Raw genomic sequence first — 25,363 nt, forward strand, 5'->3', positions numbered from 1 at the left:
CTTCCCCCATCCCTTGTCCTCAGACAATACAGGGAGGATCCTTACCTCCGCTATGCCCTGTCCTAAATCACCTGCACCTACCCCAGCATTTACATGTCAGCTCCTCTGCTCCCTGAGGACATGGACCACGTCTTAGTTACCTCTGTGTCCCTGGTACCCTGCACAGTGCCAGGCACATAGTGACATTGTGCAGTGTCTGTGGAATTAACAGATACAAGAGCACCTTAGAGAATTTGAATCAAAATCCCACCAGTGCTCTCTGTTCTCCCCTCATTCTCTTCTGTAGCATCAGGACATTTCATTACTGACAACTCTTAAAGCACCAGTGTTTGTGAATGACTTGTTTTACAAATTAAAGCAAATGAATTCTTTGCCTTACTTAGCCCACGTTCTCTAGAAAACAGAACCTAAGCTATGATTAAGGTGTTGCAAGCCCCAGGCAGAGAGGGTGGGGATAAAAAGGGGAAAGGGGCAAGAAACGAGGAGCAGTTACAGCAGTGGCTTCCACTGCACAGCGACCCCCAGCATCGGCAGGTGTGCTCTCCCAGTGGGGGGACCTCTCCCACAGGTTGCAGGGAGCAACAACACTCGGAGTAGTCCATGGATGAGAGAGGAGGGCAAACTTTTCTGCCTGGCTCTCTCATCTCCTGTTAATCAGAGTTCAAACCAACTTCCAGCCCCTTGGCAGCCGTTGAGAAAGCCAGATCCCATTCCCTGCTGTGATTTATGATGTTTCACCTCAGTCTCCATCTGACCTGATGTGGATGGGATGTAGGGAGTGAGAGAAGGGGAGGTGAGAGGAGAGGAGACAGTGAGGGACCACTGAGAAAACACACAGCTTTGCATCTGCTGTATCCTTACAATAATGGTGCTCACACACCTTGCGCCCTTGTGCTTTCCTGGGTGCGGGAGCAAATGATGGCATCACAGCTCTGAGAGCTCCAGGTGTGGGCATCGTGCTTGACCCCACGTGTGTCCATGTGATCCTGTCACTTCCTGAACATCATCAATCGTGTGTGTCAGCATCTCAACTCCAAGTCCATCTGATGAATTGGGCATTGTTTTTGCATATCTCATTCTCATCTCCCCAGCTGGACTGTCAAGTTGTGGTGCTGTCCGTGGCTGGTGGTGAATTATGACGCATGTGCGAGAGATGTAGCATGCTCCTTTGAGATGCGCTGAGCACATGCTGTCCCTCTGGCTCTGTACATCTGGGTGGGGACAGAGGAGGGCTGGGTGCTGCTACGGCTCAGGGACACGTGTCTGCCCTCACAGGGCAGGACCCGACATGGCCAAGAGAGCGAGGCCCAGAGCCCAGCCTTCCCGTCCAACCTCACACCCTCACATCCTCCTCTGTCATCATCATCCCTTCCTTTCTGCCTCCTAGCATCCTCCTCATCCTCCAAGTCCAAGGTGATCAGGTCCTCCCACCTCTAAGAAGGCTTCTCTGATGCTCCAGCCCAGGCTGATCTCCCCTCCCTGGGGTCCTGATGCTTGAAAGCTGAGCCTTCAGGGTGGACCCTCAGTGTCTGGCCCCTCCTACTCCAGGCCTGGTGCCTGCCCCGCCAGCTGGAGAGTGAGCAGTTGAAAGGCAAGGGCACAGTGGGGCTCGGCATGCCCAGAAAGCTTGTTGGCTATGCGAGCACCTGCTGAAAAGTGATGTGTTTGAGGCAACAACTGCTATTATGTGTCAAAGAACTGATTTTTTGGTATCTTACCTTTTCTTTTTCAGTGAGAATCTCTGATCCCCTCCCTCCACCTCCCAGCATTAATAAGTTGGTTTGCTCCCATTTTGAAATGCAGGGGTGACAAGCACGTCACACTGACTCTAAACACCGTTCCCTGTTTCCTCTCTCACTGTAATCCAGCGATGTCAGCTACATGGTAGTAGCCACATTTCAGAGATGAGGAAATTGAGGCCCAGAAAGGCTAAATGAGAACTCTGACGTCACACAGCAAGTTCAAGGTCAGACTCACTCAGACCTTAAACTAGATCCACACCAAGGTCCACCCTACCTCCCAGCACCTGAGTGCCACCCTCAGACATTTGGCTGTAGGACTCAGGGAGCCCTCATTTCCCAAAAGCCTCTGTTCTGATGTTTAGAACAGGCATGGCCTCTGAAGTTGAATTCATTTCATCTTTCAGTGGAATCATAAAGGAGTCTCCAGCTATGACAGTTACGTTTGCATTCATAAGGCCTCCTGCATATGCCAGCCCCTTCTCTCCTACGTGCTGGAGACCCTGCCACCACGCACATGTCTGGGATGAAGCCAGGGTTCCGTGTGGAGCCCCCACATTGCCCAGATTGCCCCTTGAGTTTTGTGTCTTCCCATCTGCACGTGAGAGGAAACCTTGAAACTTGAAGGAGCCGATGATTCTTTCAGTGAGAGCAGTGAGATCGGGCAGGCAGGAACACTGTGAGGGTTCAGGGATTGATGGGGAAAAACGGTCTGAGAGAGGAATCCAGGGCCAAGGGAGGGGGCCCCAGCCCACTGTGAAACCCACTTCTCGGGCCCTGCTCTTTCTGACTCACTAGTCACCCAGCAAGCCCTGCCCCTCCTCTGGGTCATAGTTTCACTGCCTGCAAAGTGAGGAAAATGGCCTGTGTCTGCGATTTTCCAAATTTTTTTCTTTCTTCAATAGTGAAACTTTTTTTAAAGTGAAATATAGTTGATTTACAGTGTTGTGTTAGTTTCTGCTGTACAGCATAGTGATTCAGTCATAGGTATATGTATATCGTTGTTTATCTGTTTTATATGTGGTAGTTTGTATCTGCTAATCCCAAACTCCTAATTTATCCGTGAAACTTTTTTCTTTCTTTAGAATGGTATGTTTCAGGTGTGCAGCATTTTAGTTCAAAATTTGTATATACCACAGAGTGATCCTCACTTTGAAAACTTTTTTTCAAAAGAACTTTTACTCAAGAGGCTGATGTGAAATTTTTTTAAGTTTAAAAATTGCAAATAATTTCAAAATTATTGTAAAGAAAATAATGTAAAGTATGGCTTCTCCCCCTTGAGGGTGAGAGGAGAACCTGGGTTCAAGTCTAGGGCTCCAGGTTGCACGAGTGAAAACCGGTGACCTCTGGTTTCTTAGCCCCCCGGGCCTGTAGGAAGGAAAGGCTGGCAGGGGTGTCCCAAATAAAGAGGAGCTTCAGAGGCTGAACTCACAGGGGCCTTGGGTTCCCAGGGACCCGTTGTGCCTGAGACCAGTGTTTTTCAAGCTAGGATTCAATGGATCCAAGAGTTAGGCAGACTTTTTAAAAATTCTTTTTCCTTTTGATTTTTAAATCTTTTAAAATGTTATTTAAGCAACTGTAATGATCTTTCTCTTTGCCATGAAAATTCACATTTGGAAGTCAGAAACCTTGGTTTCCTTGGTTAGCATTTCTCAGATAAATCCTTGAGTGTGTTTGTGGAAGAGGCCTCTGTAATGGTTTGCTTTCAGGAGGTCCTGTTCATGACTTAAATTTGAGAAACATTGGCTCAGTTCATGCCAGAAAAGCTGCAAAGGGAGCAGATTTTGACAGGGAAGAGGGCTTGATGTGAGAGAGTGGCCCAGGGAGGAAGGAGAGCACGCAAAGGTGATGGCAGTGCAGGGTAAATGCAGAGAGCAAAGGCTGCAAACTGGTGTGCACGTCTGGGCCCCTTCCTAGTAACCAAGCAAAACATCTGTAACCATGTATGTTTTTTAAATTTTTCCAATGCTTGGACGTATAGAGATCAGAATGTTAGTAGTAGTCTGGGTGGCGGGATTACACGTGGTTTTTACTGTCCTCTTTTTTCTGATCCACTAAACTCCTTTGGTGTTAGAGAACTCCATTTGGTAAATTACTGTTCCTTTGCTCTAGGTCACAAACTTCTGGCTTGGAGAGTTTATGTTCCTTTCAGGGTGCTGCATACAGGCCCAGAGACCTGCTTGTTTGGCCTTCAAAATAATTTTTAAAATCTAATTGATTTGCTAATATTTAGAAGTTGGGAGAATTCCCATAAGAATCTGGTACTCCTCTTCTCCCTGGTAGCATCTCTGGGCCTACATGCCCACGTGACCCCATTTGGGTTTGTGGGTTTCCACCTGGCTAATTTCATACACATCCCTCAGCTGTCTGGCCCTAGAAGCCTGTGGGCCCCTCTGTTCTCCATCCTGGGAACCTTTAAGTGTCCATAGGGTCTACTCGCCCTGTGAGCAGAGGGAGGGACTTTCATGAGGCTCAGGCTGCTCCGAAATTTAGGATTTAGGGATGATGACCAGGTTGGAAGAGAAGGTTTTGAGACCCTTTTGCACAGCACTTTACATAAGCTGAATGGCGGGTTGGGGGAAGCAGGACTAGAGTGTTTTCCCCTGACTACATCCTCATTAATTACTAAATATTAGACTGAAAGCATCAGTGAGTTATTGGAATGGTGCCTCTACCTAGCAGTTCATATTTCTGAAAAGGCCAAATGGAGAACAGTATCATTTTTCTCCTGAGAAACTCACGGAACAGTGGGAAGGAGTTGGGTTTGGGACTGTCAGGTGCCCTCTGGCTTTGATGGAGTAGGAGAAGTGGAATCTGAAGTGTTCTGTGAAGGGCAAGTTAGGGGGGTTGCGCCTTTTGAAAGTTTCAGTTGGGAAGTGGAGTTTCCTTGGGAGCTCCAAGGCTGAAGCCCTTTTTCCTGGCTTTTGGTGTAACAACAACAATAATAATAACCATGGCTAACAGTATTGATGCTCAGTCTGTCACAGACCGGGGCTTGCAATCACTTGCATACGTGATCTCATTTCATCCTAACACCCTAAGAGAGGAGATTCTGTGTTATCCCCACTTCTCAGATGAGGAAACTGAGGCTTAGGGAAATTTAACTTGGCACCGCTGGTCTGTAGAAAAGCTTCATGTTTGACCTAAGTCTGCCTGATTTGGAGCCTGCCTTTTAACTGCTGTGCTCTGTGTACTTTCACTTCCATCTGTGTGTCCTTTTTCATTTTCGCTACTGCTAATACTAATGATGTCTCCACTCTCTCCTTTGTAAACATCCTGCCGGGCAAACAGGAAAGGGGTTACAGTCCCCATATAACGTGAGAGTGAGAAACTGAGTCCCAGGGAGGGAAATCAGCCTTTTTGGGGGTCACATTGCTAGTCCTAAGCCTAATTCCTCAGAGTGCTCCCAGGCCATTCTCGCCCACTGATTGTGGCCGCACTCTCCCAAAGGGTCACGGTCCCTCAGAATGTATTTCCACAGGCCTCTGCCTCGCTGGACGTGCGGTTGTCAGAGTTGGGTTTTCCCCCCCGTTTTCTGCCTGTGTGTGTATGGGCTTTGCCACAAGAGCCTTATTAATCATTTGGAGTTGAAGGTTACCAGGAAAAATATGCCAGAGCGTGACAGGCCATTAGTATTTGTGTTGTAAGGAAACCAGTAATCATCTTAATTGGTGCACACTTCCGAGCAGAGCGGAGCTCTGTACTGGAGGCTTGTCTGCTCCTTCGTATACCATTAACATGTCAAAAGCCGCGAACACAACGCCTCCCTCACCCCCGCTATCCACAGAGGCAGCTTGCACTGTGGAACTGCATTTCCCTCCTGAAATGCTGGGCCGTCCAGGTGTCCAGACAGCTGGGCAGGGGTGTCTGACCCTAGGAGAGATGTGTAAGGTCGGTGGAGCAGCCCTGCCTCCGGGCAATTCAGGCGCTGCCCCGTGGTTTGGATAGTGACCAGGTTTACCTCCTAAGACACAGGTGGCCCCGATGGCCAGGAGCAGCCCAGGGAAGGAGAGCTTAGTCCCCCTACCCTGTTCCCTTCTTCCCAGCCCTTATTCAGTGTCCTCCATCCAAATCCTAACAGGGGTCTGATTTTTTTGTTTGCTTTCTTTTTTTTTGAACATTTACTTCCCTTTAAAAACTGTGCAAGTCCTCTGTTTCTCTGCCCCTTAGAGGGGCAGGGCCTCTCCTTCTGTGTATCACCCCAAGCCAAGATTTTGTCCAGCTCTATTTTGTCTACTTAGTACTATGAAAACAGTAGCTATTTTTCTAAATAGTTATTTTATTTATATCAAATATGTCATTTAAAATAGACTCTCTACCCTCCATCCCATCTTTCTTCCCAAGATTCTCACCATTCTAAACAGGAACTGCTGGAGGAACTAAAAATTGGGAATTCCACTTTGGAGGGTAACTTGGAAGTATCAAAAAATTTTAATATGCATATCCTATATTACAGGAATTTCATTTCTCAGTATCTGTCCTAGAGAAGTATTCACCATTTATACACCATGAGGCACGTATAAGGATGCTCACTGCAGCACTGTTTGTAATAGCACCAAATTATAAACAACCTAGGTGACCATCAATAGGGGAAGGTGTATGAACTAATTCCTAATATGGAATATGATGCAGCTACTAAAAACAAGGCATGGGGTCCAGATGACATAAACAGAAGTCTAACATGGATCCTGAAGTGAAAAAAAGCAAGCTGCAAAACCATTTATTTGTAAACACACACACAAACAAAAGCAATACTTTATGTTTTCAGTGTATATACACATATACACATGTTCAAGCAAACATATGAAAGGAAGGCATGGAAGGACATACTCCAAACTGCTGACAGTGGTTACTGTGAGGCAGGGGAGTGAACCTGGATCAGGGATCGTAGCAAAAGAAACTAACAAAACTTCACCCTCTTTTATTTGTAGTTTTGGGGGTTTTCTTTTTTTTTTTTAAACATTTTTTATTGATTTATAATCATTTTACAATGTTGTGTCAAATTCTAGTGTTCAGCACAGTTTTTCAGTCATACATGGACATATACACACTTATTATCACATTTTTTCCTCTGTGAGCTACCATAAGATTTTGTGTATCTTTCGCTGTGCTATACAGTATAATCCTGTTTATCTATTCTACAATTTTGAAATCCCAGTCTATCCCTTCCCACCCTCTGTCCCCCTGGCAACCACAAGTCTGTATTCTATGCCTATGAGTCTATTTCTGTCCTGTATTTACGCTTTGTTTTGCTTGTTTGTTTGTTTTTAGTTTTGTTTTTTTAGATTCCACCTATGAGCGATCTCATATGGTATTTTTCTTTCTCCTTCTGGCTTATTTCACTTAGAATGACATTCTCCAGGAGCATCTATGTTGCTGCAAATGGCGTTATGTTGTCAGTTTTTATGGCTGAGTAGTATTCCATTGTATAAATATACCACATCTTCTTTATCTTACCACCCTGAACACATCTGATCTTGTCTGGGGTTTTCTTTTTTAAAAAAATACAAGGAGAATATATGTATCATTTCTCATTTAATTAAAAAATATTACTGTCTTGAAGAAAAGAAAGTAGTTGACTCCATAATTTATTTCCTGCAAGGTTCTAGAGATTTTAGCATGTTCCCTTTCTGGGGTTGGGGGATGGGGGAGCAGAGATTTATGTCTTAATCCTTTATGGGCTAAATTTTTGTTTCTTAGCAAAGCCTCTGTTTGATACTCATGCATACTCAAGAAACGCCCCTTTCAATGGAAAGAAATTGTGCATTACTTCTTCACTGTTTATTAACAAGATTTATCTACTGTTGGTGAGAAGACATTGGACTCTGTCTAGTTATCTGAATACTCGACTGTTTAAAACTGTTTCCTTTGCATGAGTTCTCTCTACCTAGAATGTCCCTCCCTACCTATCACCTTGATGATTCTATTGAAACTCCACTTGGGAGCCCTCCACTCCCCTTGGTCCCCTCCTGAATGTTAATCTGTCCTAGGCTGCTGCTGCTAATCCTTGCACATGCTTCTTCTATTAAAGGAAGGCACAGTGGTTAGGAGCAGATGCTCTGGAGTCAAACCGACCTAGAATTAGGTCCCAGCTCTGCCACTTACTAGCAGAGTATAAGATCTTCCAACTCTGCAAGCCTCAGTTTTCTCATCTGTAAAATGGAGATGACAGTCCCACCTTGTAGGATTGTTATGGACATTAAATGAGATAATACTTGCAGGATGCTTGGCACCATGTCTGGTACAGGATCACTCTCCTTATGTCAGCTATTGATGTTATTCTTGTAGCAGAATCGCCTTTCTCAGTAGATCTGGGCCTGAGCTTGGTTGTCTTGCTTTCTGATCTGTTTGCACCCCCTGCGGCAGATAATCAAGTCTCGGTTAAATGTTCTTTTGCACTGAACTGTGTAGTAACGAAAATGGAGGAATGGTGTTCCAGACCATGGGTATTTTCTACTAAAGGGACATGAAAACCCCATAAAGTAAAAAAAAGAGGCCACCCAGACAGTGGGCTAATTTGTGATATTTCATTTATTTTTGCATGTCTGATTTTCAGCAATTTCCAAAATGAGCTCGTATTACTTGTGTACTTTTAAAGTGCTCCCTGCTGCCTATAGGGAGGAAGCGGTAACCCACAGTAATGGGGCCACCCATGGGGGAGAGGCAGGCTCTGTGACAGACCCAGACAGAAGAGGCCCTGGGGGGCCAGGGGCCGTTGCTGGTGCCTCACGTCATGCCGCCTGGCTTCTGGGTGATGCCGAGCGTCCTTGGCTCCACGACCCAGATGGCTATCTGGGTCTCCGCATGAGAACAAAGTGCCTCACCACAGCTGAGAGTCCCTCGCCACAGCGGACCTACGCCAGTACTTTCTGATTGGTTTTTAGCTTATGACACCCCAGTTGTGAGCAGCATATTTTGTTCTCACAGGGTACCCTGGCAGCGGGCATTAGATGGGTGTGTGTGTGCGTATTTGAGCCCAGGTTCGCAAATCAGACTCCGTGCCTCGAGCACCTCATACACAACCAGAGGACTGGAAAAATCTGTCTGGCGCCTCTCTGGGTTCAGAATGCACGAATCCCCCAGCCCACACTGCCTCACACACACCCACATTGTGGCGCTCCCTTGGAGGCAGCATTCCATGTGTTTTCTGGCCCTTGACAAATAAAACAAATACGACATTGAAAAGTAAAAGTTGCTCCCAGCTGGGGCAGGGAGAAAATTATAGGGGAAGGTAAAATAGGCTAGAGCTTGTGAAAAGAAAACCACATTCTCTCCACACTGATTACTAAATGCATCTCAGAAGGAGCCACGGGGTTAAAGGATTAGGTCCTCAGAGCTGAACCTTTACCAGTTTTAGAGCCATTGTATGGACAGGCTGGTTAGATTAACAGGCATATCATCTTGGAATCGTAGACTCACATGATCCCAGAGCTGTCGTCTTTCTCTAACATTTGAGTCCTTTTCTGTGCTTTGCATAATATGTTCAGCCTCCGAATTCTTCCAGTGATGGACAGCTCACTGTCTTATGAGTTATCTCGTTCCTGTACTGGACAGCTCTTATTATTGGAAAGTTCTTTCCTACTTTGAGCTGAATTATAGCTCTCTGCAAATTTCATCTTCTAGTTCTAGTCCTTTCTTCTGAAAACAGACAGCATGGTGTCAGAGACAGGGTGTGGGCTACAGAGCCAGGGAGCCTGGCCTTCTCATCTACCAGTTTTTGACTTTGGGCAAAGTACTCCTCTCTCAGCCGTATTCTCCGTGTCAGGCAGAACAGGGCTACTCCCCGCTCTTGGGTTAATTGGTGGATCAGGTGAGATAGTGGAAAAAAGGACATGCTAGATCTACATGTTCTGATACGGAAAGATGACTGACATATGTAACATAGCAGGGGGGAGCAGGTTTCAGAAGAAATAAACACAAAAACATTGGAAAATTGGGTGAGAAGTACACCAAACTGTTAAGAATGGCCACCTCTGGTAGATGGGACGAGAGGGGCTTATCAGATGTTACCTTCCTCCATGAGGGTTAAAGAAATTTTTTTTCAACAAATCCATCATATTTAGAATCACAAAAAAAAAATAGTAAAGACTTTTCCCTTTTAGAAAGAAAAACATACAACTTTCAGAACACTTTATATCCAAAAATGGAGTCCACTTGTATCAGCTGTAGTGTTTCTTTCCCTGTGGGCTGTCTGAATCATTGAGGCATGGCCTAACAGGTCCCTCTATAGGAAATGGCCTTAAACATTAACCAAAAAAAAAAAAAAAAGAAAGAGTGACTGCTTTAGGTCCTGCCCCTATCTGCCTCCTGGCCTTTGCATTTGCTGCTCCCTCTGTAGCACCTTGTAATCAATTTGTGTTATATTGATGGATGGTCACATCTGAAACAGCTGTCTCACAAACAGACTTGGATGCGATGGGCAGAAATAGATCCTTTCATTTACTGGGAGTGATATTTGAGTGGGAATTTCGTGAGTGGTCAGTTCACTGATAAACATCAGCTATGAAGATGACTTTTGCTTCCTGATGCTACTGCCTGTGTTTAGAGGCTCACAAGTGAGTACGTAGATGACAGAGCACCCTAAACATGCTTCACGTCTTCCCTTGGGTGACATGTTGAGTCATGTCATGGTGACATGGATTTTGAAGCATAAAAGCAGCAAATGACAAGGAAAATATATCAAGCCGGGATCAGTCACCAGACATCTGTTAGCACCTGCCACATTGCAGGGGCTATGAGGGACAGGAAAATAAATCACTCTCGGTCCTGCCCTCAAGAAGCTTGCTGCCAGGCAGAGAGACTCGAGTCCTGAACCCAAATGTGCGTGGAAAACAGAGCATGTGCTACACTCAGTGACTACATCGTTCAGGGAGATGTTGGTTCAGGAGCCCTTTGAGCTGAGCCTGGAGGTAATAGGATTCCCTGGGACTGGGAAGGATGTCCTGAGCTGTGAGATTTGCAAGAACAAAGGGGCAAAGGCAAGACAGTCCAGTGGTGTCTGCGGAGAGAGGATTGGATGCGGGGTTGAGATGGGAGATGGATCTGGGAAGGTGGGCTCTGGACATTGCTGGGAGGCCTGAAATGTCACCGATGACAGTAGTATTCCTGTGCTGTAGCAGCAGTGTGAATGGGATGAGAGGTGAGGGATTGGAGGCCAAGATGACCCATGTACCCAGGTTACTTCCTGATGCGGGACTTTCTGTGAATAGCCAGAGACCCCATAGTTCCTCCTCCGGTGCTAACCAATGAGGAAACAGAGAGGGAAGAGGCCCCAGTGAGAAGTCTCAGAACCCTGTGAAGCAGAGGACTCCGGAGGTTGGATTGGGGTTTTTGGGGGTGGGGGTGGCGGTAGTCAGAGGGAGCGGTAAGGAAAACTCTGACACATACTCAGCTTTCTCTTCCTGCACGCCAAGCAGGAAGATCTCCCCCAGGGGAATACTTTTGCCCTTTAACAAATATAAAACTGACAGGCTGACACTGTTGCTAACACGGAAAATTTTTTTTTAAATAACACCTTAAACGGCAGGCTTGCAAGCCGGCATCCTAAATGAAACACATGTTGCTCTCCAGCACCTGACAACCTGACAATTTAAGAGCAGCTACCAAGAACCTACAACTGGAATTGCCCATGAATCTGCTCCCCTGCATGGGCTCCAACTGGGTGAGAAAGTGGAGACGGCCAAGTCCAAGGGGCCCAACCTTCTCTTCTCATTTGTAGCTGATTGGTGGAGAGTCACTTTCAGAAAACAGGGGAGACTGTAATTAACTTGATAGTGGTAGTTTCTGGTGTGTTTTTACTCATCGTCTGATGATTAAACAGACTTATGGCCCTACCTACCCAATGAAAAAGAGACCAAGGCATTTAGTTGAAATTAAAAGTGCAGATAAGGCTGCCTGTTTAGATTATAGCATCTCTTTTTTTTTTTTTTTAATAGATTACTCATCTTCCGTGAAATAGGGGAGAGGAGTTAATTTGTGTGATGAAGTGCTTTCTATTTCTGGGAGCTGGCTGGTGGATGTGATTGCTTGAGGAAGGAGAGTAATTCATTCTTAAAATCACCAAAAATCACATTCAGGCCAAATACCCATGCCCTGAGGAGTTGGGTAATTTGTAACTTGATGCCAAGGAACAGAGGGGCTTGTGGCTTCCAAGCAAATGTTTGAGGAAGGTATACGATTTGTCTTTAGGTCAAATTCCCGTTCGTTCTCAGAAAGGTGCCAGAGAAATGCAATTATACCTCGGAGATACTGCAGGTTCAGTTCCAGACCTCTGCAATATAGCAGATACCGCAATAAAGCGAGTCACACGGATTTTTTTGGTTTTCCAGTGCATGTAAAAGTTATGTTTACACTACACTGTACTTTCTTTATTAAGTGTACAGTAGTGTTACATCTAAGGAAAACAATGTGTATGCCCTAATTAAAACATACTTTATTGCTAAAAAATGCTAACCATCATCTGAGTCTTTAGGGAGTCAAAGATCACTGGTCACAGATCACTGTAACAAATATAATAATGAAAGAGTTTGAAATATTGCATTATCAAAATGTGATTCAGAGACACAAAGTGAGCAAATGCTGTTGGAAACAGCACCGACAGACTTGCTCGACGTAGGGTTGCCACAAAACCTTCAATTTGTAAAAAATAAAAATAAAAACCACACACAATATCTGCAAAACTCAATAAAGCAAAGTACAATAAAACAAGGTTTGCCTGTAAACCTAACATGTGAGTCTAAGACATCAGACCAGGAGACCACTGATTGTAAGGGATGGTGAGAAGAGATGGATTAGGGTTTGAATGTGGAGAAACCACCACTAGCTGTGTGACCATGGGCTGTGACAGACCCTTCTTGTGTCTCAGTGTCCGCATCTGTAAAACAGGGTTACCCCTCACAGGCAGGGAAGGATATTTGTGGGATGGAGCCAACTTAAGCACCTGGGACAGCGCCTGGTTGTGTAAGCCCCAGTCAGCTGCCTCCTTAGCTTCTGCTCCAGGGACTCCCTCTGTTTCCCCCCTGGATGGAGAGCCCTCTAGAAGAATCCATGTGCACAAAAGTATTGGGGAGGGCTTCAGACTTTACTGAACACTTGATGGAAGAGGCAGGGGAGCGGTTTACATCATGTACTCCATAGCAACCCACTTACAGCTCTTAGTAGACATTCCTGTTCTCCCAAGGCCCCTGGGCCACACTGCTGGGGCTCTTTGCTCTCACTCTTACCTCCACATGATGCCCAGCCTTACTGGTTCCTCTCTCCTCCTCCTGAAAGATCCCCCCAGAAATGTACTTCACCCAGCTTCTCCTCCCCTGTTGCCAACAACCACTCAGAACAGATTACAGACACGTACAGTGTACATTGTGCTCCCCTCCTCGGGTATGCCACACTGGTGACTTTTCCAGGAATCCACGTATGTCCAAGGAAGATTGTCCTTGTGGGGGTTGGAAGTCCACCAAAACCTGTTCAGTGTTTTAGGAAATTGTACCAGCAACAGCAGTGCTGCTCGTGGTACCTGGGTTGCCAACCCACATACCTGTACCAGTCTGTAAGGTGAACCAGTATGTGTTCCAGTATGTGTTCCAGTATATGGCACTTGTAAGTACAAGCATGTGGCTACATCTCTGCCTTCTTGTAGCCATTCCAAGCATTTACATATTGAAAAACACGTTATTTTATTATTTCTTCTTTATATCACAGTTGGGGCATTATATAGAATTTTCCCCAGCCGGGTGTTAAGCATGTTGTATTACTTATGAATTTTACTTTAGGATATTAGAGGGGACCGTACAAAACAACTGTCACATAAAAGGACATTGAGTGGGATAGGGCTGAAACCCCTAAATCAGAGGCGAGTCAGCCACATGTTGGAGCGATGTCGGCTTTTAATAAAGGGTGTAGGCCCAGCTCCCTCGGATCTGCTGTGTCCTTGATCTCTTCCAGCTGCTTAAAACAATAGGCCCATAGATGCCAAGGCCCCAATGCACACATCTTCCTGGCGGCTCTTATGGTGAGGGGAAAGACACCTAAAATATGTTCTCTGAAGTTTTTGGCAGAAGGAAATTGGCCATTTGAGGGTAGTGACTTTCTCCACCCATGTGGTATTCCAGAGATCTCAGATCAACACACAGGAATTCTGCTAATGACCTATTGAGGTAAGCAATGCAGTAACAGTCCCATTTACAGAACTGGACCCTGAGTACATTCTTGTACTTTCCCAGAAGCTTGATAATAATAACAACAATGGGGGTGTTATGCAAAGAGCACTAGCCCTGGGTCGGGGGCCATGGCCGAGGTCCTCACAGTCAAGTGGGCATCTTTTTTTTTTAACACTGTAGGTTCCAGACTGTGCACTCGGCCAGGGATTTTCACACTGTAGTAGACTCACTGGAGCATGATGAAATCAGTGTCTGGGGTCGTGACCAGCTTTCGAACAAAAATGAAATACCAGAGGATAGAATAGAAAAAAACATACTGAAGCACATCACGCCTTGTATGTATTCCAGTCGTGTATTTATGTACCAAGTCGTGATGTAAGATGTAATTCTCTTCATGGATCATAGTCGCAAGATCTGAAGCCGTGTTCCCTGATATGGGGAATCAGAATCTACGAGGCTGCCCAGGCATGTGTGTGAAAATTAGTTCCCAGAGGGATTCTCAGGGCTGTGATTTGAGAAGGCTTGCTGTGAACCTGTCAGGAGGTGCATTTGTGGTCAGATCTTTTCTCACTTGAAGGTGAGAGAAGGGTCAGGGAGGGAGGCCAGGCCAGGTGGAGACCACTGTGAGTCTGAGGAGGAGAATGGGTGTCACCCAAGCCAGCACCCATCGCCTTCACAGTTTTGCTCAAGCCAGCAAATAGTCTTGGATTCCTCGGAGAGTTTTCATTTTTCTATTATTCTAGCAGGAAACATGGGGTTCTGTTTCTAATCCTTTAGAGATCTTAATACAGTCATCCCTCTGTATCCATGGGAGATTGGTTCGAGGACCACTACCTCCCTCTGCCCCGACAGATACCAAAATCCGAGAATGCTCCAGTTCCTTTTGTAAAATGGCATAGTATTTGCATATAACCCATGCCCATCTGAATACTATAAATCATCTCTAGATTACTTACAATACCTAATACAATGTAAATACTATGTAAATAGTTGCCAGCACTCAGCAAATTCAAGTTTTGATTTTTGGACTTTCTGGATTTTTTTTCCCAAATATTTTCAACCCACAGTTGGTTGAATCTGCAGGTGCAGAACCTGCAAACACAGAGGGCGACTATATGATCACATTGGCTTAGGTTTGTTTCTCTGAGCTCACCTGCTGCATTAACTTAGGTCAGTGTCTCTCAAACGTTAGCACACAACAGAATCACTTGGAGAGCTTGTTAAAATCCGGATCAACAAACCCCACTCATCTGATTCAACAGGTCTGGGGTGAAGCCCTAAGAATTGATATTTCTAATAAGTTCCCAGATGATGCTGTCGCAACTGGTCTGGGGAATCCCACTTTCAAAACTATGTTAGATCAGCAGAAAGGAATGTGCTCGGCAGAGTTCCTGACACACAGCAGGAGTGCAGTAAACGCTTTCTTGGTTAAACTGAACTGAATCCTCACCGGCAGAAAGGCCTTCCTAAGGTAAAGTTCGATCACTACTTACAGCAGTGCAAGAAATGGCTGGTTGACGTTGAATTGTATGCTTTTTAAATGGGCAAATTGTATGGTGTGTGAATTATATCTCAGTGAAGGTATTATCAAGAAGCAGAAGAGGAAGGGACAAGAAAAGGGAAAAAGAAAGAAATGGTTGTTTTTTCAAAAATGTACATCAGAAGTGTCTGTTATGCCTTAGAATGTGTAATCAGAGGACCCACATCAAAGGAGAATGAAAAGGCCTTGTAGCTGAATTCGGGGGCCCCTTCCGCTCTGCCACTCTCTGAACTTCCTCCTGGGACTCGAGGCCAGAAAATGTATGTCTCCTGAACGGCTGATCTGTTTTCCTTTTCCAAAGTGTAGATGATACTTAAATGCCTGTACGTTTCACCTGCCAAGACCCATCCTGGTGCAATCACAGCTTTCCTTTCCAAGCTCTCTTTTTAATTTTCCTGCTATTTGTATTTGCCTGTCTGCAAGTTTCCCAAGCAAGTGAAAGCCCTGGACATCTTGGGGTGGGAGGTGGGGCTGAGGTTGTGGGTTTGGAAACTGGTACCCAACTGGCAGGATGGAGAGACCAGGGACTTGGAGGGGCGGTATCGTTTCATGGTTAGTAATGCCAGCTTTGGGATCAGAAGCACATGGTCTAATTCCTGGCTGTCACCTACCAGCTGTCGGAACACAGATTAGCACAGAACTCTTCTGAGCCTCAGTTTCCCCTGGTCTGAGATGGTTCACAGTGCTTACCTTATAGAGTTGTGGTAGGAACAAAATGAGACACTGTGTATCAATAACAGCACTTAACCCTGGACATAGGCACACAGTAAGCACTCAACAGAAACCATGACAATGACAGCGATAGTAAAGATGAGGGTCTGCCTCATCTTAACAATTTTCCTTTGGCTAGAGTCACCTGAGTATCGAAACAGGACAGAGAGTGACGCCTTTGCCTGCCATGAGCCCTCCCCTCCTCCAAATAGCTTGGCAGTGCCTTAGAATACACTAAGACTTACAAGTGAATAAATCAATCCTGGAAACAGATGAGCTTTGACACTTTAATAGCCAGAAGCCCAGCAGAGCTAAGACATGGCAAGACCCAGAACACCTACAGCTCCCAGAAGCCAGCCCGAGTGTGACAACACCCCTGAGGCCAGAAAACCAACCAGCAGTGACACAGGGATTTGTCTGGCTTGTGACTTGCTCGTTACCTCCCTTCTCCTCCCTCCCTCCTTCCCTTCCCCTTCCTCCTTCTCTGCCCTCACAGTCCCATCCACGGGGCCCTCTCTCACGTGCTCTGTGTCCTGCCAGCACTGGGGACACACAGAGCCCCCATATTTTTGGTGCTCCTCAGCAGGTGTCTCTGAACTAGATTTGAGTCCTGTCTTCACCGCTTCCCTCACTGGCTGTGTAACCTTGGACCAGAAACATCTTCTGAACTTGACTTCCCTCATCTTGAAATGAGGATGATGAAGCGTGACCTGCTTCCTTCACAGGGAAATCAAATCGAATCAAATCAAATCAGATGAAACAGTGGAGGAGGAAGGTGTGTGGATTCAGCAGGGATTCACAGACGCCTGTGGCCCTGCGCTAGGCATTGGTGGATACACTGAGCAGACCGGTCATGACTCTGGAGGGAGACAGAGTAATTCCACGGATATGGAACCATGACCTGAGCTGAGTGGTGTGAAGGACAAGTTCCAGGGCTCTGTGGCCACCTGCCCTAGGGACCTGCCCGGGTCTGGGAGGTCAGGAAAAGCTTTAGTGAGGAGTTGAAATGTGAACCAAGAACTGAAGAATGAGCAGGCGTTGACTAGGGGGATATGTGTAGGGGCTTAGGACCTCGGCTACCCAGGCAGAATGACTGGCTTGGACATAGATGCTGAAGCAGAAGGGGCCATCATGGGGCCTTTAGACACCTGAAAGAAGATGACATGGTGGGGGCAGTAAGGAACGGAGGGGCAACATGAGGCTGGAGAGGGGGCAAGACCAGCTGCATCCAGCCTGTCATCTTTGGGAACCTTCTTCCGAGAGCCACGGGGAGCCATCGAAGGGCCTAAGCAAGAGAGTGCAAGGGTGCCAAGATGTAATTCACTTCTCTTTTTAGAGCCCACTGGACTGCTACATGCAGACTAGACTAAAGACAGAGAAAGTGGAAGCAGGGACAGCAGTTGTGGCTACTTCAGTTGGCCACAGACTACACTGGTCCAGACAAGGGACAGCAGTGGTCTGGACCAGGGCCGTGTTCTTGCCGTGTCCCTCTTACGATGCCAGTGTGTGAGAACCTCATCCTTCTGTCTCAGTGTCCTCAGGCTGCCATAACAAGGCACGGCAAACCACGTGGCTTAAAACAACAGAAGTTTAATTTTTTACAGTTCTAGAAGTCTGAAATCAAGGTGTCAGTGGGGCCATACTCGCTCTGCAGGTTCTAGGAAAGGGTCCCACCTGGCCTCTCCCTAGCTTCTGGCGTTGCCACAGTCCCTAGTCTTTTGTGGCATGTAGACACCTCACTCCAGTCTCTGCCTTTGGGATCACATGGACTTCTCCTTGTGTATCCATATGTCCTTTTTCTTATAAAGGATGCCAGTCATGGGGTTAGGGTGCACCCTAAACCGGTATGACCTCATCTCAACTGGATGACATCTGCAAAGACACTGTTTCCAAGTAAGATCACATTCCTCAGTACTAGGGGCTGGGTCTTTGACACGTCATTTGAAGGGGACATAATTCAGCTCTCAGCAGCTCCTCTGAGTGCACCTCCTTGTGCCACAGCCCTCCAGGTGGAACCACCCTCAGGGTCCTCAGTGGGAACTGGGAGGGCTGCAGTTCCCAGGGAGGGTGTACAGGGAGGACCCCGAAGCCCAGCCCTGGGTTCTAGTCCTCTCTCAGGCCTCAGTGGCTGAGAGATTTGGGGCAGGCCCTTCCCTTTCCTGAGCCTCAGTTTCCTCTCCAGTAACACCAGAACTTACCCTGATGGGGGCTCACCTTCAGAATCGACCTCACCCCTTATTAGATCGCTCTGACTCATCATTAAATTAGGGGTAATTAGGGCAAAAGCGGTTCTTTATTGCTTTACAATCAGAGCAGCCCCTGGAATGGGTATGGTGCGTATGTGGCATGAGGGCTGCTGCCTCCCTGCTTCTTCAGGGCAGACATCTCTTCTTAGCCCTGGCACTTTCATGCTGAGCCAGGATATAGCCTCAGAGTCTTTCTTAACAGAGCTTTAGGTATCCATTACAAACCCATCAATGCAGGCAGTTCCATGAAGCCTATTTGCTGTCCCCTGCCCTCAGGCTTGTGAAGCTGGGGAAAATCCCAGACTGGAAAATGCTGTGTCACAGACTCACAGTATGATTCTGGGCAAGACATTTAACTTCTCTGGCCCTCCCTGGTCCTCTCTGGGTAAAATGGATGGACTGATGAAAGTGAGGCAGCAGTGGGGTTTGGTGCAGTCAGAAGAGCCCACTCTTTTACAGTCGGGCAGCAAGGGTGTTAGACCTTGGCTTCATCATTTATAAACTGTGCCTTGGGCAGCTTCACTGCTGTCTCTGAGCCTCATGGTGTCTTCTTTATAACGGGCCAGAATCCCTCATTGGTAGTGGTGTTGCAGGCGACCAAGATTATGTATGTAAAGTAGAGAGCTCCGTGGGTGAGCAGGGCCTCAGTAACTGTTCCCGATAATTGCCATCATCATAACCATCATCATCTTCATCCGAAGTCCCTTCCAGCTCTAAAATTCTGTGACTTTACGGAATGTCCTCATCCAAAAAAACAGCGTGGTAAAATAAGGCAACAGCTGATTTTGTGTAAATGTTCTTTCTAATAAGAACAGGAAGAGCATAATTGCCCCTAAATAATTGTGCCGACTTTGCCACAAGCTGTCAAAAGGCCTTAATTGGTCCATCTGTAATGACTGCGGCCATCTGCATTCAGGGTGATTTAGCGATGGGGCTCTGCCCAAGCAGGGCCCTCAGTGATTAGAGCCGGACGGGCGATATTTCTCTCTCTGACGGGAGTAGTGGTGTGTGGTACAGGAGATAATCTTATCCCCATGTTAATGACCTACTAGTTGAACCAGGCCAAGAAGAAGCGCTGGTCACAAACAATGACTATGGATTTTCTTTTCTTCTTTTTAAGATAAGTGTTCCTGCCTGAACAGCAGCCTATCTGGAGTGTGATCATGCCTCTTGCTATCTTGTCTCGCTGCCCAAGAAAGTCTCTTTTGGAAAGATTTAGTCCCTCAATTAGGGCAAATTGATTTCTGCTCTCTCCAGAGCCACTGTTCCAAAGAGAAGCGGGGAAGGGCAGGAGATGCCATATTAATCTTTGCGAGCCAGCAAGGAGGCAGCCCAGAGTATTTTTCAGCCTTCCAGCCTCAGGTATACATGAAGATAATCTTTCCTCCATCTTTTAATTGCTCCGACTTGCAAGAGGCCAGACAATACAACACAAAACACACCTCATCTCACAGTAGTTTCTGGACACTTAAGTGTCGGGAGCAGTGTTTCCCTAAGTGCGTGAGCACACAAGTGATTTTAAGTGGTACCTGACGTGATCTCAGGTGGCTCAGAATTTGCATTAAGCAACACTGACTCATGGGGAGAGACCACTTTCTCTTTTCAGCTCCTTCGTGTCCTCTGATGACCTTAGATGGAAAGTCTCGCTGGGTTGCCCATATCTCCCTTCTTGACAAAGACAGGCGCAGACCTTAAGCTTCCAGCTGTGGGGAGGCAGGAGGATCTGGCTAAAATCTAACAACATCGCTGTATTCTTGCTTGTTTGGGTTTTTTTAAATTTATCAGCTCTTTATCACAAATGGTACTGATTTATGGTGTTTAATGTTCCCTTTTAAAATAAATTTAAGTACGTAAAAATTTTAATTTAAAAATAGTGAGAATTAAGAGGGGAAAGTGTAGCTTAGTGACAGTGCATGTTTAGCAAGCACAGAGTCCTGGGTTCAATCCCCGGTACCTCTATTAAAAAATAATAAATAAATAAATAAACCTAATTACCCCACAAAAACTGTTTTTAATAAAAAAATTTCAAAAAGTGAGTTGACAAAAAAAAAAACCATAAGTAAATTGTAATAAGGTAGGTGGAAGTGGCAAAAATCGTGCCATTAGTATATGATGGTGAGAGGCTGGGAAAACACAACTAGAGAGAGGAAAGCCTCATGTTTCTACAGAGAACCTAGCAATTTATTGGCTGTGTGACTTCGGGTGAGTTTCTTAGCTTCTCTGAACATCAGTTTTCTCCTCTGTTAAATGGGAGAAGCCTAAGACACAGTATGATTTTTGTGAATCAAGGGAGATAAAATATGTGAAGCTCCTTTGCAGGTCGTAATCTGCCTTACCAGTGAAACTGGTTCCTTTCTATACAGGGTTAGAGAAAAGAAAAGTTCAGTGGGCTCTGGATCAAGCAGCCAGGGCAACTGGGCCCTGCTGTTAAGTACACGCCAGAGGCAGGCCCTTCTCTTCTCTGGACCTTAGCTTTCTGTCTATAAAATGGAGAGACTGAACCACTCCAATGGATCAGAATTACCTGTCAATCAAATAACACCAAAGATACTGATGCTGCCTTCGGTCTACCCAATCAGAGTCCCCTGGGAGGATGCCCAGGCAGCTGAATTTACAGCCAGCTCATCAGGTGATTCAGCCACAGCCCCTGATGTAGGGGGGCCCTTCCAGCTTTCACCGCTGTTGGAGTGAATTCAGAGCAGGGTTCAGGGCTTGGGTTAGGGAAGGTGATGGAGCACCCCAGGGGCTGGCAAGAATGGAGAGCCCAGCTGTTCCAGTCACCTACAACCTGAGCTCCCAAGAGGCCTGGCCCACAGCCCCTGAAGACCTTCTGATCCAGAGACAGGACTGTGGCCCAGGGATGGGCTCACTGTGCCAGAGGTGGCGGTACAGCCCAGTTCTCCAATCAGTGACACTCCCACTACACTTTACCTTTCCCAGCCAAGAGACAGAGAGAATGAATGTGTGTTTTGATCGGTATCTTTTTTTAATTGAGGTGAAAGTTACAAACAGTGAAAAAATGCAAGTATATAATTCCATGAGGTTTAACAAACGTGTATACCTGGGAAGCCAACACCCCAGTCAAGATAGAGGAGTTGCCTCTCCCTAGAAAGTGTCCTCGTGTTCCCTCTAGTTAGTCCCCAACCCCATGGGCAAACACTGTTCTTAATTCTGTCCTCACAGATCGTTCTGGCTGTTGATGAACTTTAAATAAACCGTACACTGGGTTCTTTCTTGTGTCTGGCCACCTTGGTCCAACATAATAAATTCGAAGTTCACCCATGTGGTTGGATGTATCAAATTCTTTTTCTTTTTTTGCTGAGTAGGAATCTATTGTGTGACTCTACCATGATCTGTTTATCCATTCACCTGTTGATGGACATTGAAGTTGTTTCTAGTTTGGGACTATTATGAATAACACTACTATGAAACGTTTGTTCTTATTCTTTTTGTGGGTGTGTTTTTTTTTCATTGAGATAACATTAATTTATAACAATATATAAGTTTCATGTGTACATGTATTTCGACTTCTGTACACACTACAGCATGCTCACTACCAAAAGTTTAGTCACCATCAGTCACCACCCAGGTGACCTCCTTTACCCCCTTTGCCCTCACCCCACTCTCCTTCCCGTCTGGTAACTTCCAATCTGCTCTCTGTATCTGTGTTTGTTTTGTTTTGTTTTATTTGTTCATTTATTCTTTTTTTTTTTTTTAAGTTTCCACGTACAAGTGAAATCATACCATATTTGCCTTTCTCTCTCTGACTTACATTGTTTAGCAATTTTGTTGTTCTTTTTCAAGATTGTTTTGACTATTCTAGGTCCTTTGCATTTCCATAGAAGTCTTTGAGTAAGTTGTCAGTTTCAAAAAGTTTGCTGTGATTTTATTGTGATTGCATTGACTCCATAGATCAATTTGAGGAAGTCACATTAGAAGTCAATATGGAATCTTCTAATCTAGATGTATGATTTATCTCTCCATTTATTTGGGTTTTTATCTATATGAGGCTATTATAAATGCTATTTTATTGTACTTTCCACTTGTTCTTTGGCAGTATATAGAAATACAATTGATTTTTTCTTTTTTTTTTTTTTTAAGAATTTAACAACCTTATTGAGATATAATTTAGATCATAAAAATCACTCATTTTAAGCCTGCAGTTCAATGTGTTTTTAACTGAGTGTATACAGTTATGAAACTGTCACCATAATCCAGCTTTAGAATATTTCCAACACTCCAAAAAGTTCCCTTGTGCCTGTTTGTAGTCAGTCCTCACTCCCATCCCAGCTCCAGGAAACCACTGATTTCCTTTCTGTCTCTAGTTTTGCCTTCCTAGAAATTTCTTGTAAATAGAATCAGATAATGTCTTGTTCTTATGTGTCTGACTTCTTTAACCCAGCATACTGTTTCTCAGGTTCGTCCGTATTATTGTAATAGCTCATTCTTTTTGTTTTTTATTTTTTCATTGCTGAATTGTATTTCCACTGCATGGATGTACTTCATTTTGTTTATCCATTCATCAGTTGGTGGATATTTGGATGATTTGATTTTTAAATAGGGTATATTATGAATATTGCTGCTATGAACATTAGTGTACAAGTTTATTTTGCAGACGTATATTTTCATTTCTCTTGAGTGTATACCTCGGAGTAGAATTGCTGGGTTATGTAGCAACTGTTCAGCTGTTTGAGGAACTGCCAGACCATTTTCCAAAGTGGCTGCATCATTTTACATTCTCACCTACAGTGTATGAGAATTCTTGTTGTTACCTGACTTTTTCATTATAGCCATCCTAGTGGATGTGAAGTAGTATCTCATTGTGGTTTTGATTTATATTTCCCTGGTGACTAATGATGTTGAGCATCTTTTCATGTGTTTATTGGCCATTTGTGTATATTCTTTTGGAGAAGTGCCTATTCATATCCTTTACCCATTTTTTAAAATTAACCATGTTAAAATATACAATACTATGTTAAAGTAAAAGATTCATTGGCATTTGGCACATTCACAATGTTGTGCAACCATCACCTCTATCTAGTCACAAAATATTTTGACCACCCCAGAAGGAAACCCCATACTTATTAAGTAGTCACTCTCTATCCCCTTCACCCCATTTCATGGTAATCACTGATCTGCTTTCTGTCTCTGTGAAATTTCATACAAATGGAATGATATGATATCAGACCTTTTGTGTCTGGCCTCTTTTACCTTAATATAATGTTTTCTAGGTTCATCTACATTATGGCCCATGTCAGTACTTCATTCCTTTTTTGGCTGAGTAATATTCCATTGTATAGATATATTCCACATTTGTTTATCTGCCTATGAGGTGATGGAAATTTGGGTTATTTCCATCATTTGGCTATTGTGAATAGTGTTGCTATGAATGTTCATGTATAAGTAATCAAAAGATTTTTTAGGTATTCTGGATCCCTTGATCCCTTGCATTTCCGTACATTTTAGGATCAGCTTGTCAGTTGTCAGTTTCTGCAAAGAAGCCAGCTATGATTTTGATCACATTGAGTCTGTAGATCAACATAGGCGGTATTGCCATCTAAACATGAAGACATCTGATCCATGAACATGGACTATCTCTCCATTAATTTCAATTGTTCATTTCTTTCAACGCTATTTTGTAGTTTTCAGAGTATACATTTTGTATTTCCTTTGTTAAATTGTAAATGGTACTTTTACCATTTTAATTGCTTTTTCCAGTTGCTTTCTTATTTGCTAGTCTGTAGAAATACAGTTGATCTTTAAATACTGGCCTGTCTCCTGAAATCTTGTTTACCTGTTAAGTTTACCTGTTAGTTCTAGTTTTAGATTTCTGAAGATTTTTCTGTGTAAACAATCATGTCATCTACAATTAAAAACACTGCTGCCTTTTCCTCTCCAGGATCTATGCCTTTTATTTCTTTGTTCTACCATTTGCTCTGGCTAGGAATCCTGGGACAACTTTGAAGTGGTCAGAGAGTATACAGCCTTTCTCCTCATCATAGGAGAAAAGCATTCAATATTTCTCCATTAAGTATGATATAAACTATAGGGGGTTTTTTAGCCACACTAGAGTTTTTATAAAGGGTCCCAATATCAAGAGACACCAACGTTAAGGCTGGCATTTTAGGAGAAAGAGACTGTCTTTGAGATTTATTTAGAAGAACTTCTCTAGGCATGGGCCAGAAACCCAGCCTACATCAGAATAAGCAAAAAGAGGAATTAGAATTGGTTGTCACGTGTAATAAGAACATCTAGGAGTCTGTCTGCTTGAGACACAGGGGGTTCTGGGGAATCAAAATGTTATCAGGATAATGTCTCTCTCTATCTCTTGACCCTTCTTACATGTTTAACTTCACTCTCAGCAGATCCTCCCACTACCTCTCATCCCCTTCGTTTTGCTGAAGAGGTCATGAGCAGCTCCAGGCTTCAGACCAACCAACCTAGCAACTCTAAGAAGAAGAAAGGGCTTCATTTTTCAGTAGTTCTGAAACAAATGATCAGGATTCATTATTTGGACCAACTCAGGTCACATGGCCATCCCTGAGCCAATCACTGTGGCCAAGGGAATGGGATACCCTGAATGGGCAGGCCCAAGCCGTGTGCTCCTCCCCCTGGGAACCAGGAGATGGGGTCAGGCCCACCCAAGTCTGATGGACTGAGAAGGGGAGGGGCAGTTTCCCAAAGAAAAATCAGAGTATTGTTGCCCAAAATGAAGGAATGGGTCCCAGCCAGGCATAAACCACAGCCCAACTCCCTTGTACAGAAGATCTCTCTGTGTTCCAGGTCTGACACTAACACTGGACCTCTTTAAGCTTCAGCTTCTCCCTTCACAGCACACAGGTGATGATTCCTGCCCTTCTTGGCCCTATCTGAGAGGTCTGATGAGACAGTACCAGAAAAGCTGCATCTAAACTGTGAAGTCCAGTGTACATGTAAAGAAGGGGTCACAAGATTGGTTACTCAGCATCTGTT

At 44.9% G+C, this 25,363-nt stretch overlaps 1 protein-coding gene across 3 annotated transcripts in view; it reads left to right on the forward strand.

The window, feature by feature from the left end:
• The window catches only part of GALNT10 (polypeptide N-acetylgalactosaminyltransferase 10), a 260,577-nt gene that overhangs the window by 196,540 nt on the left and 38,674 nt on the right, over positions 1–25,363 (forward strand). The gene's annotated exons all lie outside the window — the stretch shown is intronic.

This window comes from Camelus bactrianus, chromosome 3 (assembly GCF_048773025.1).
Source record: "Camelus bactrianus isolate YW-2024 breed Bactrian camel chromosome 3, ASM4877302v1, whole genome shotgun sequence".
In the NCBI taxonomy this organism is placed as follows: domain Eukaryota; kingdom Metazoa; phylum Chordata; class Mammalia; order Artiodactyla; family Camelidae; genus Camelus; species Camelus bactrianus.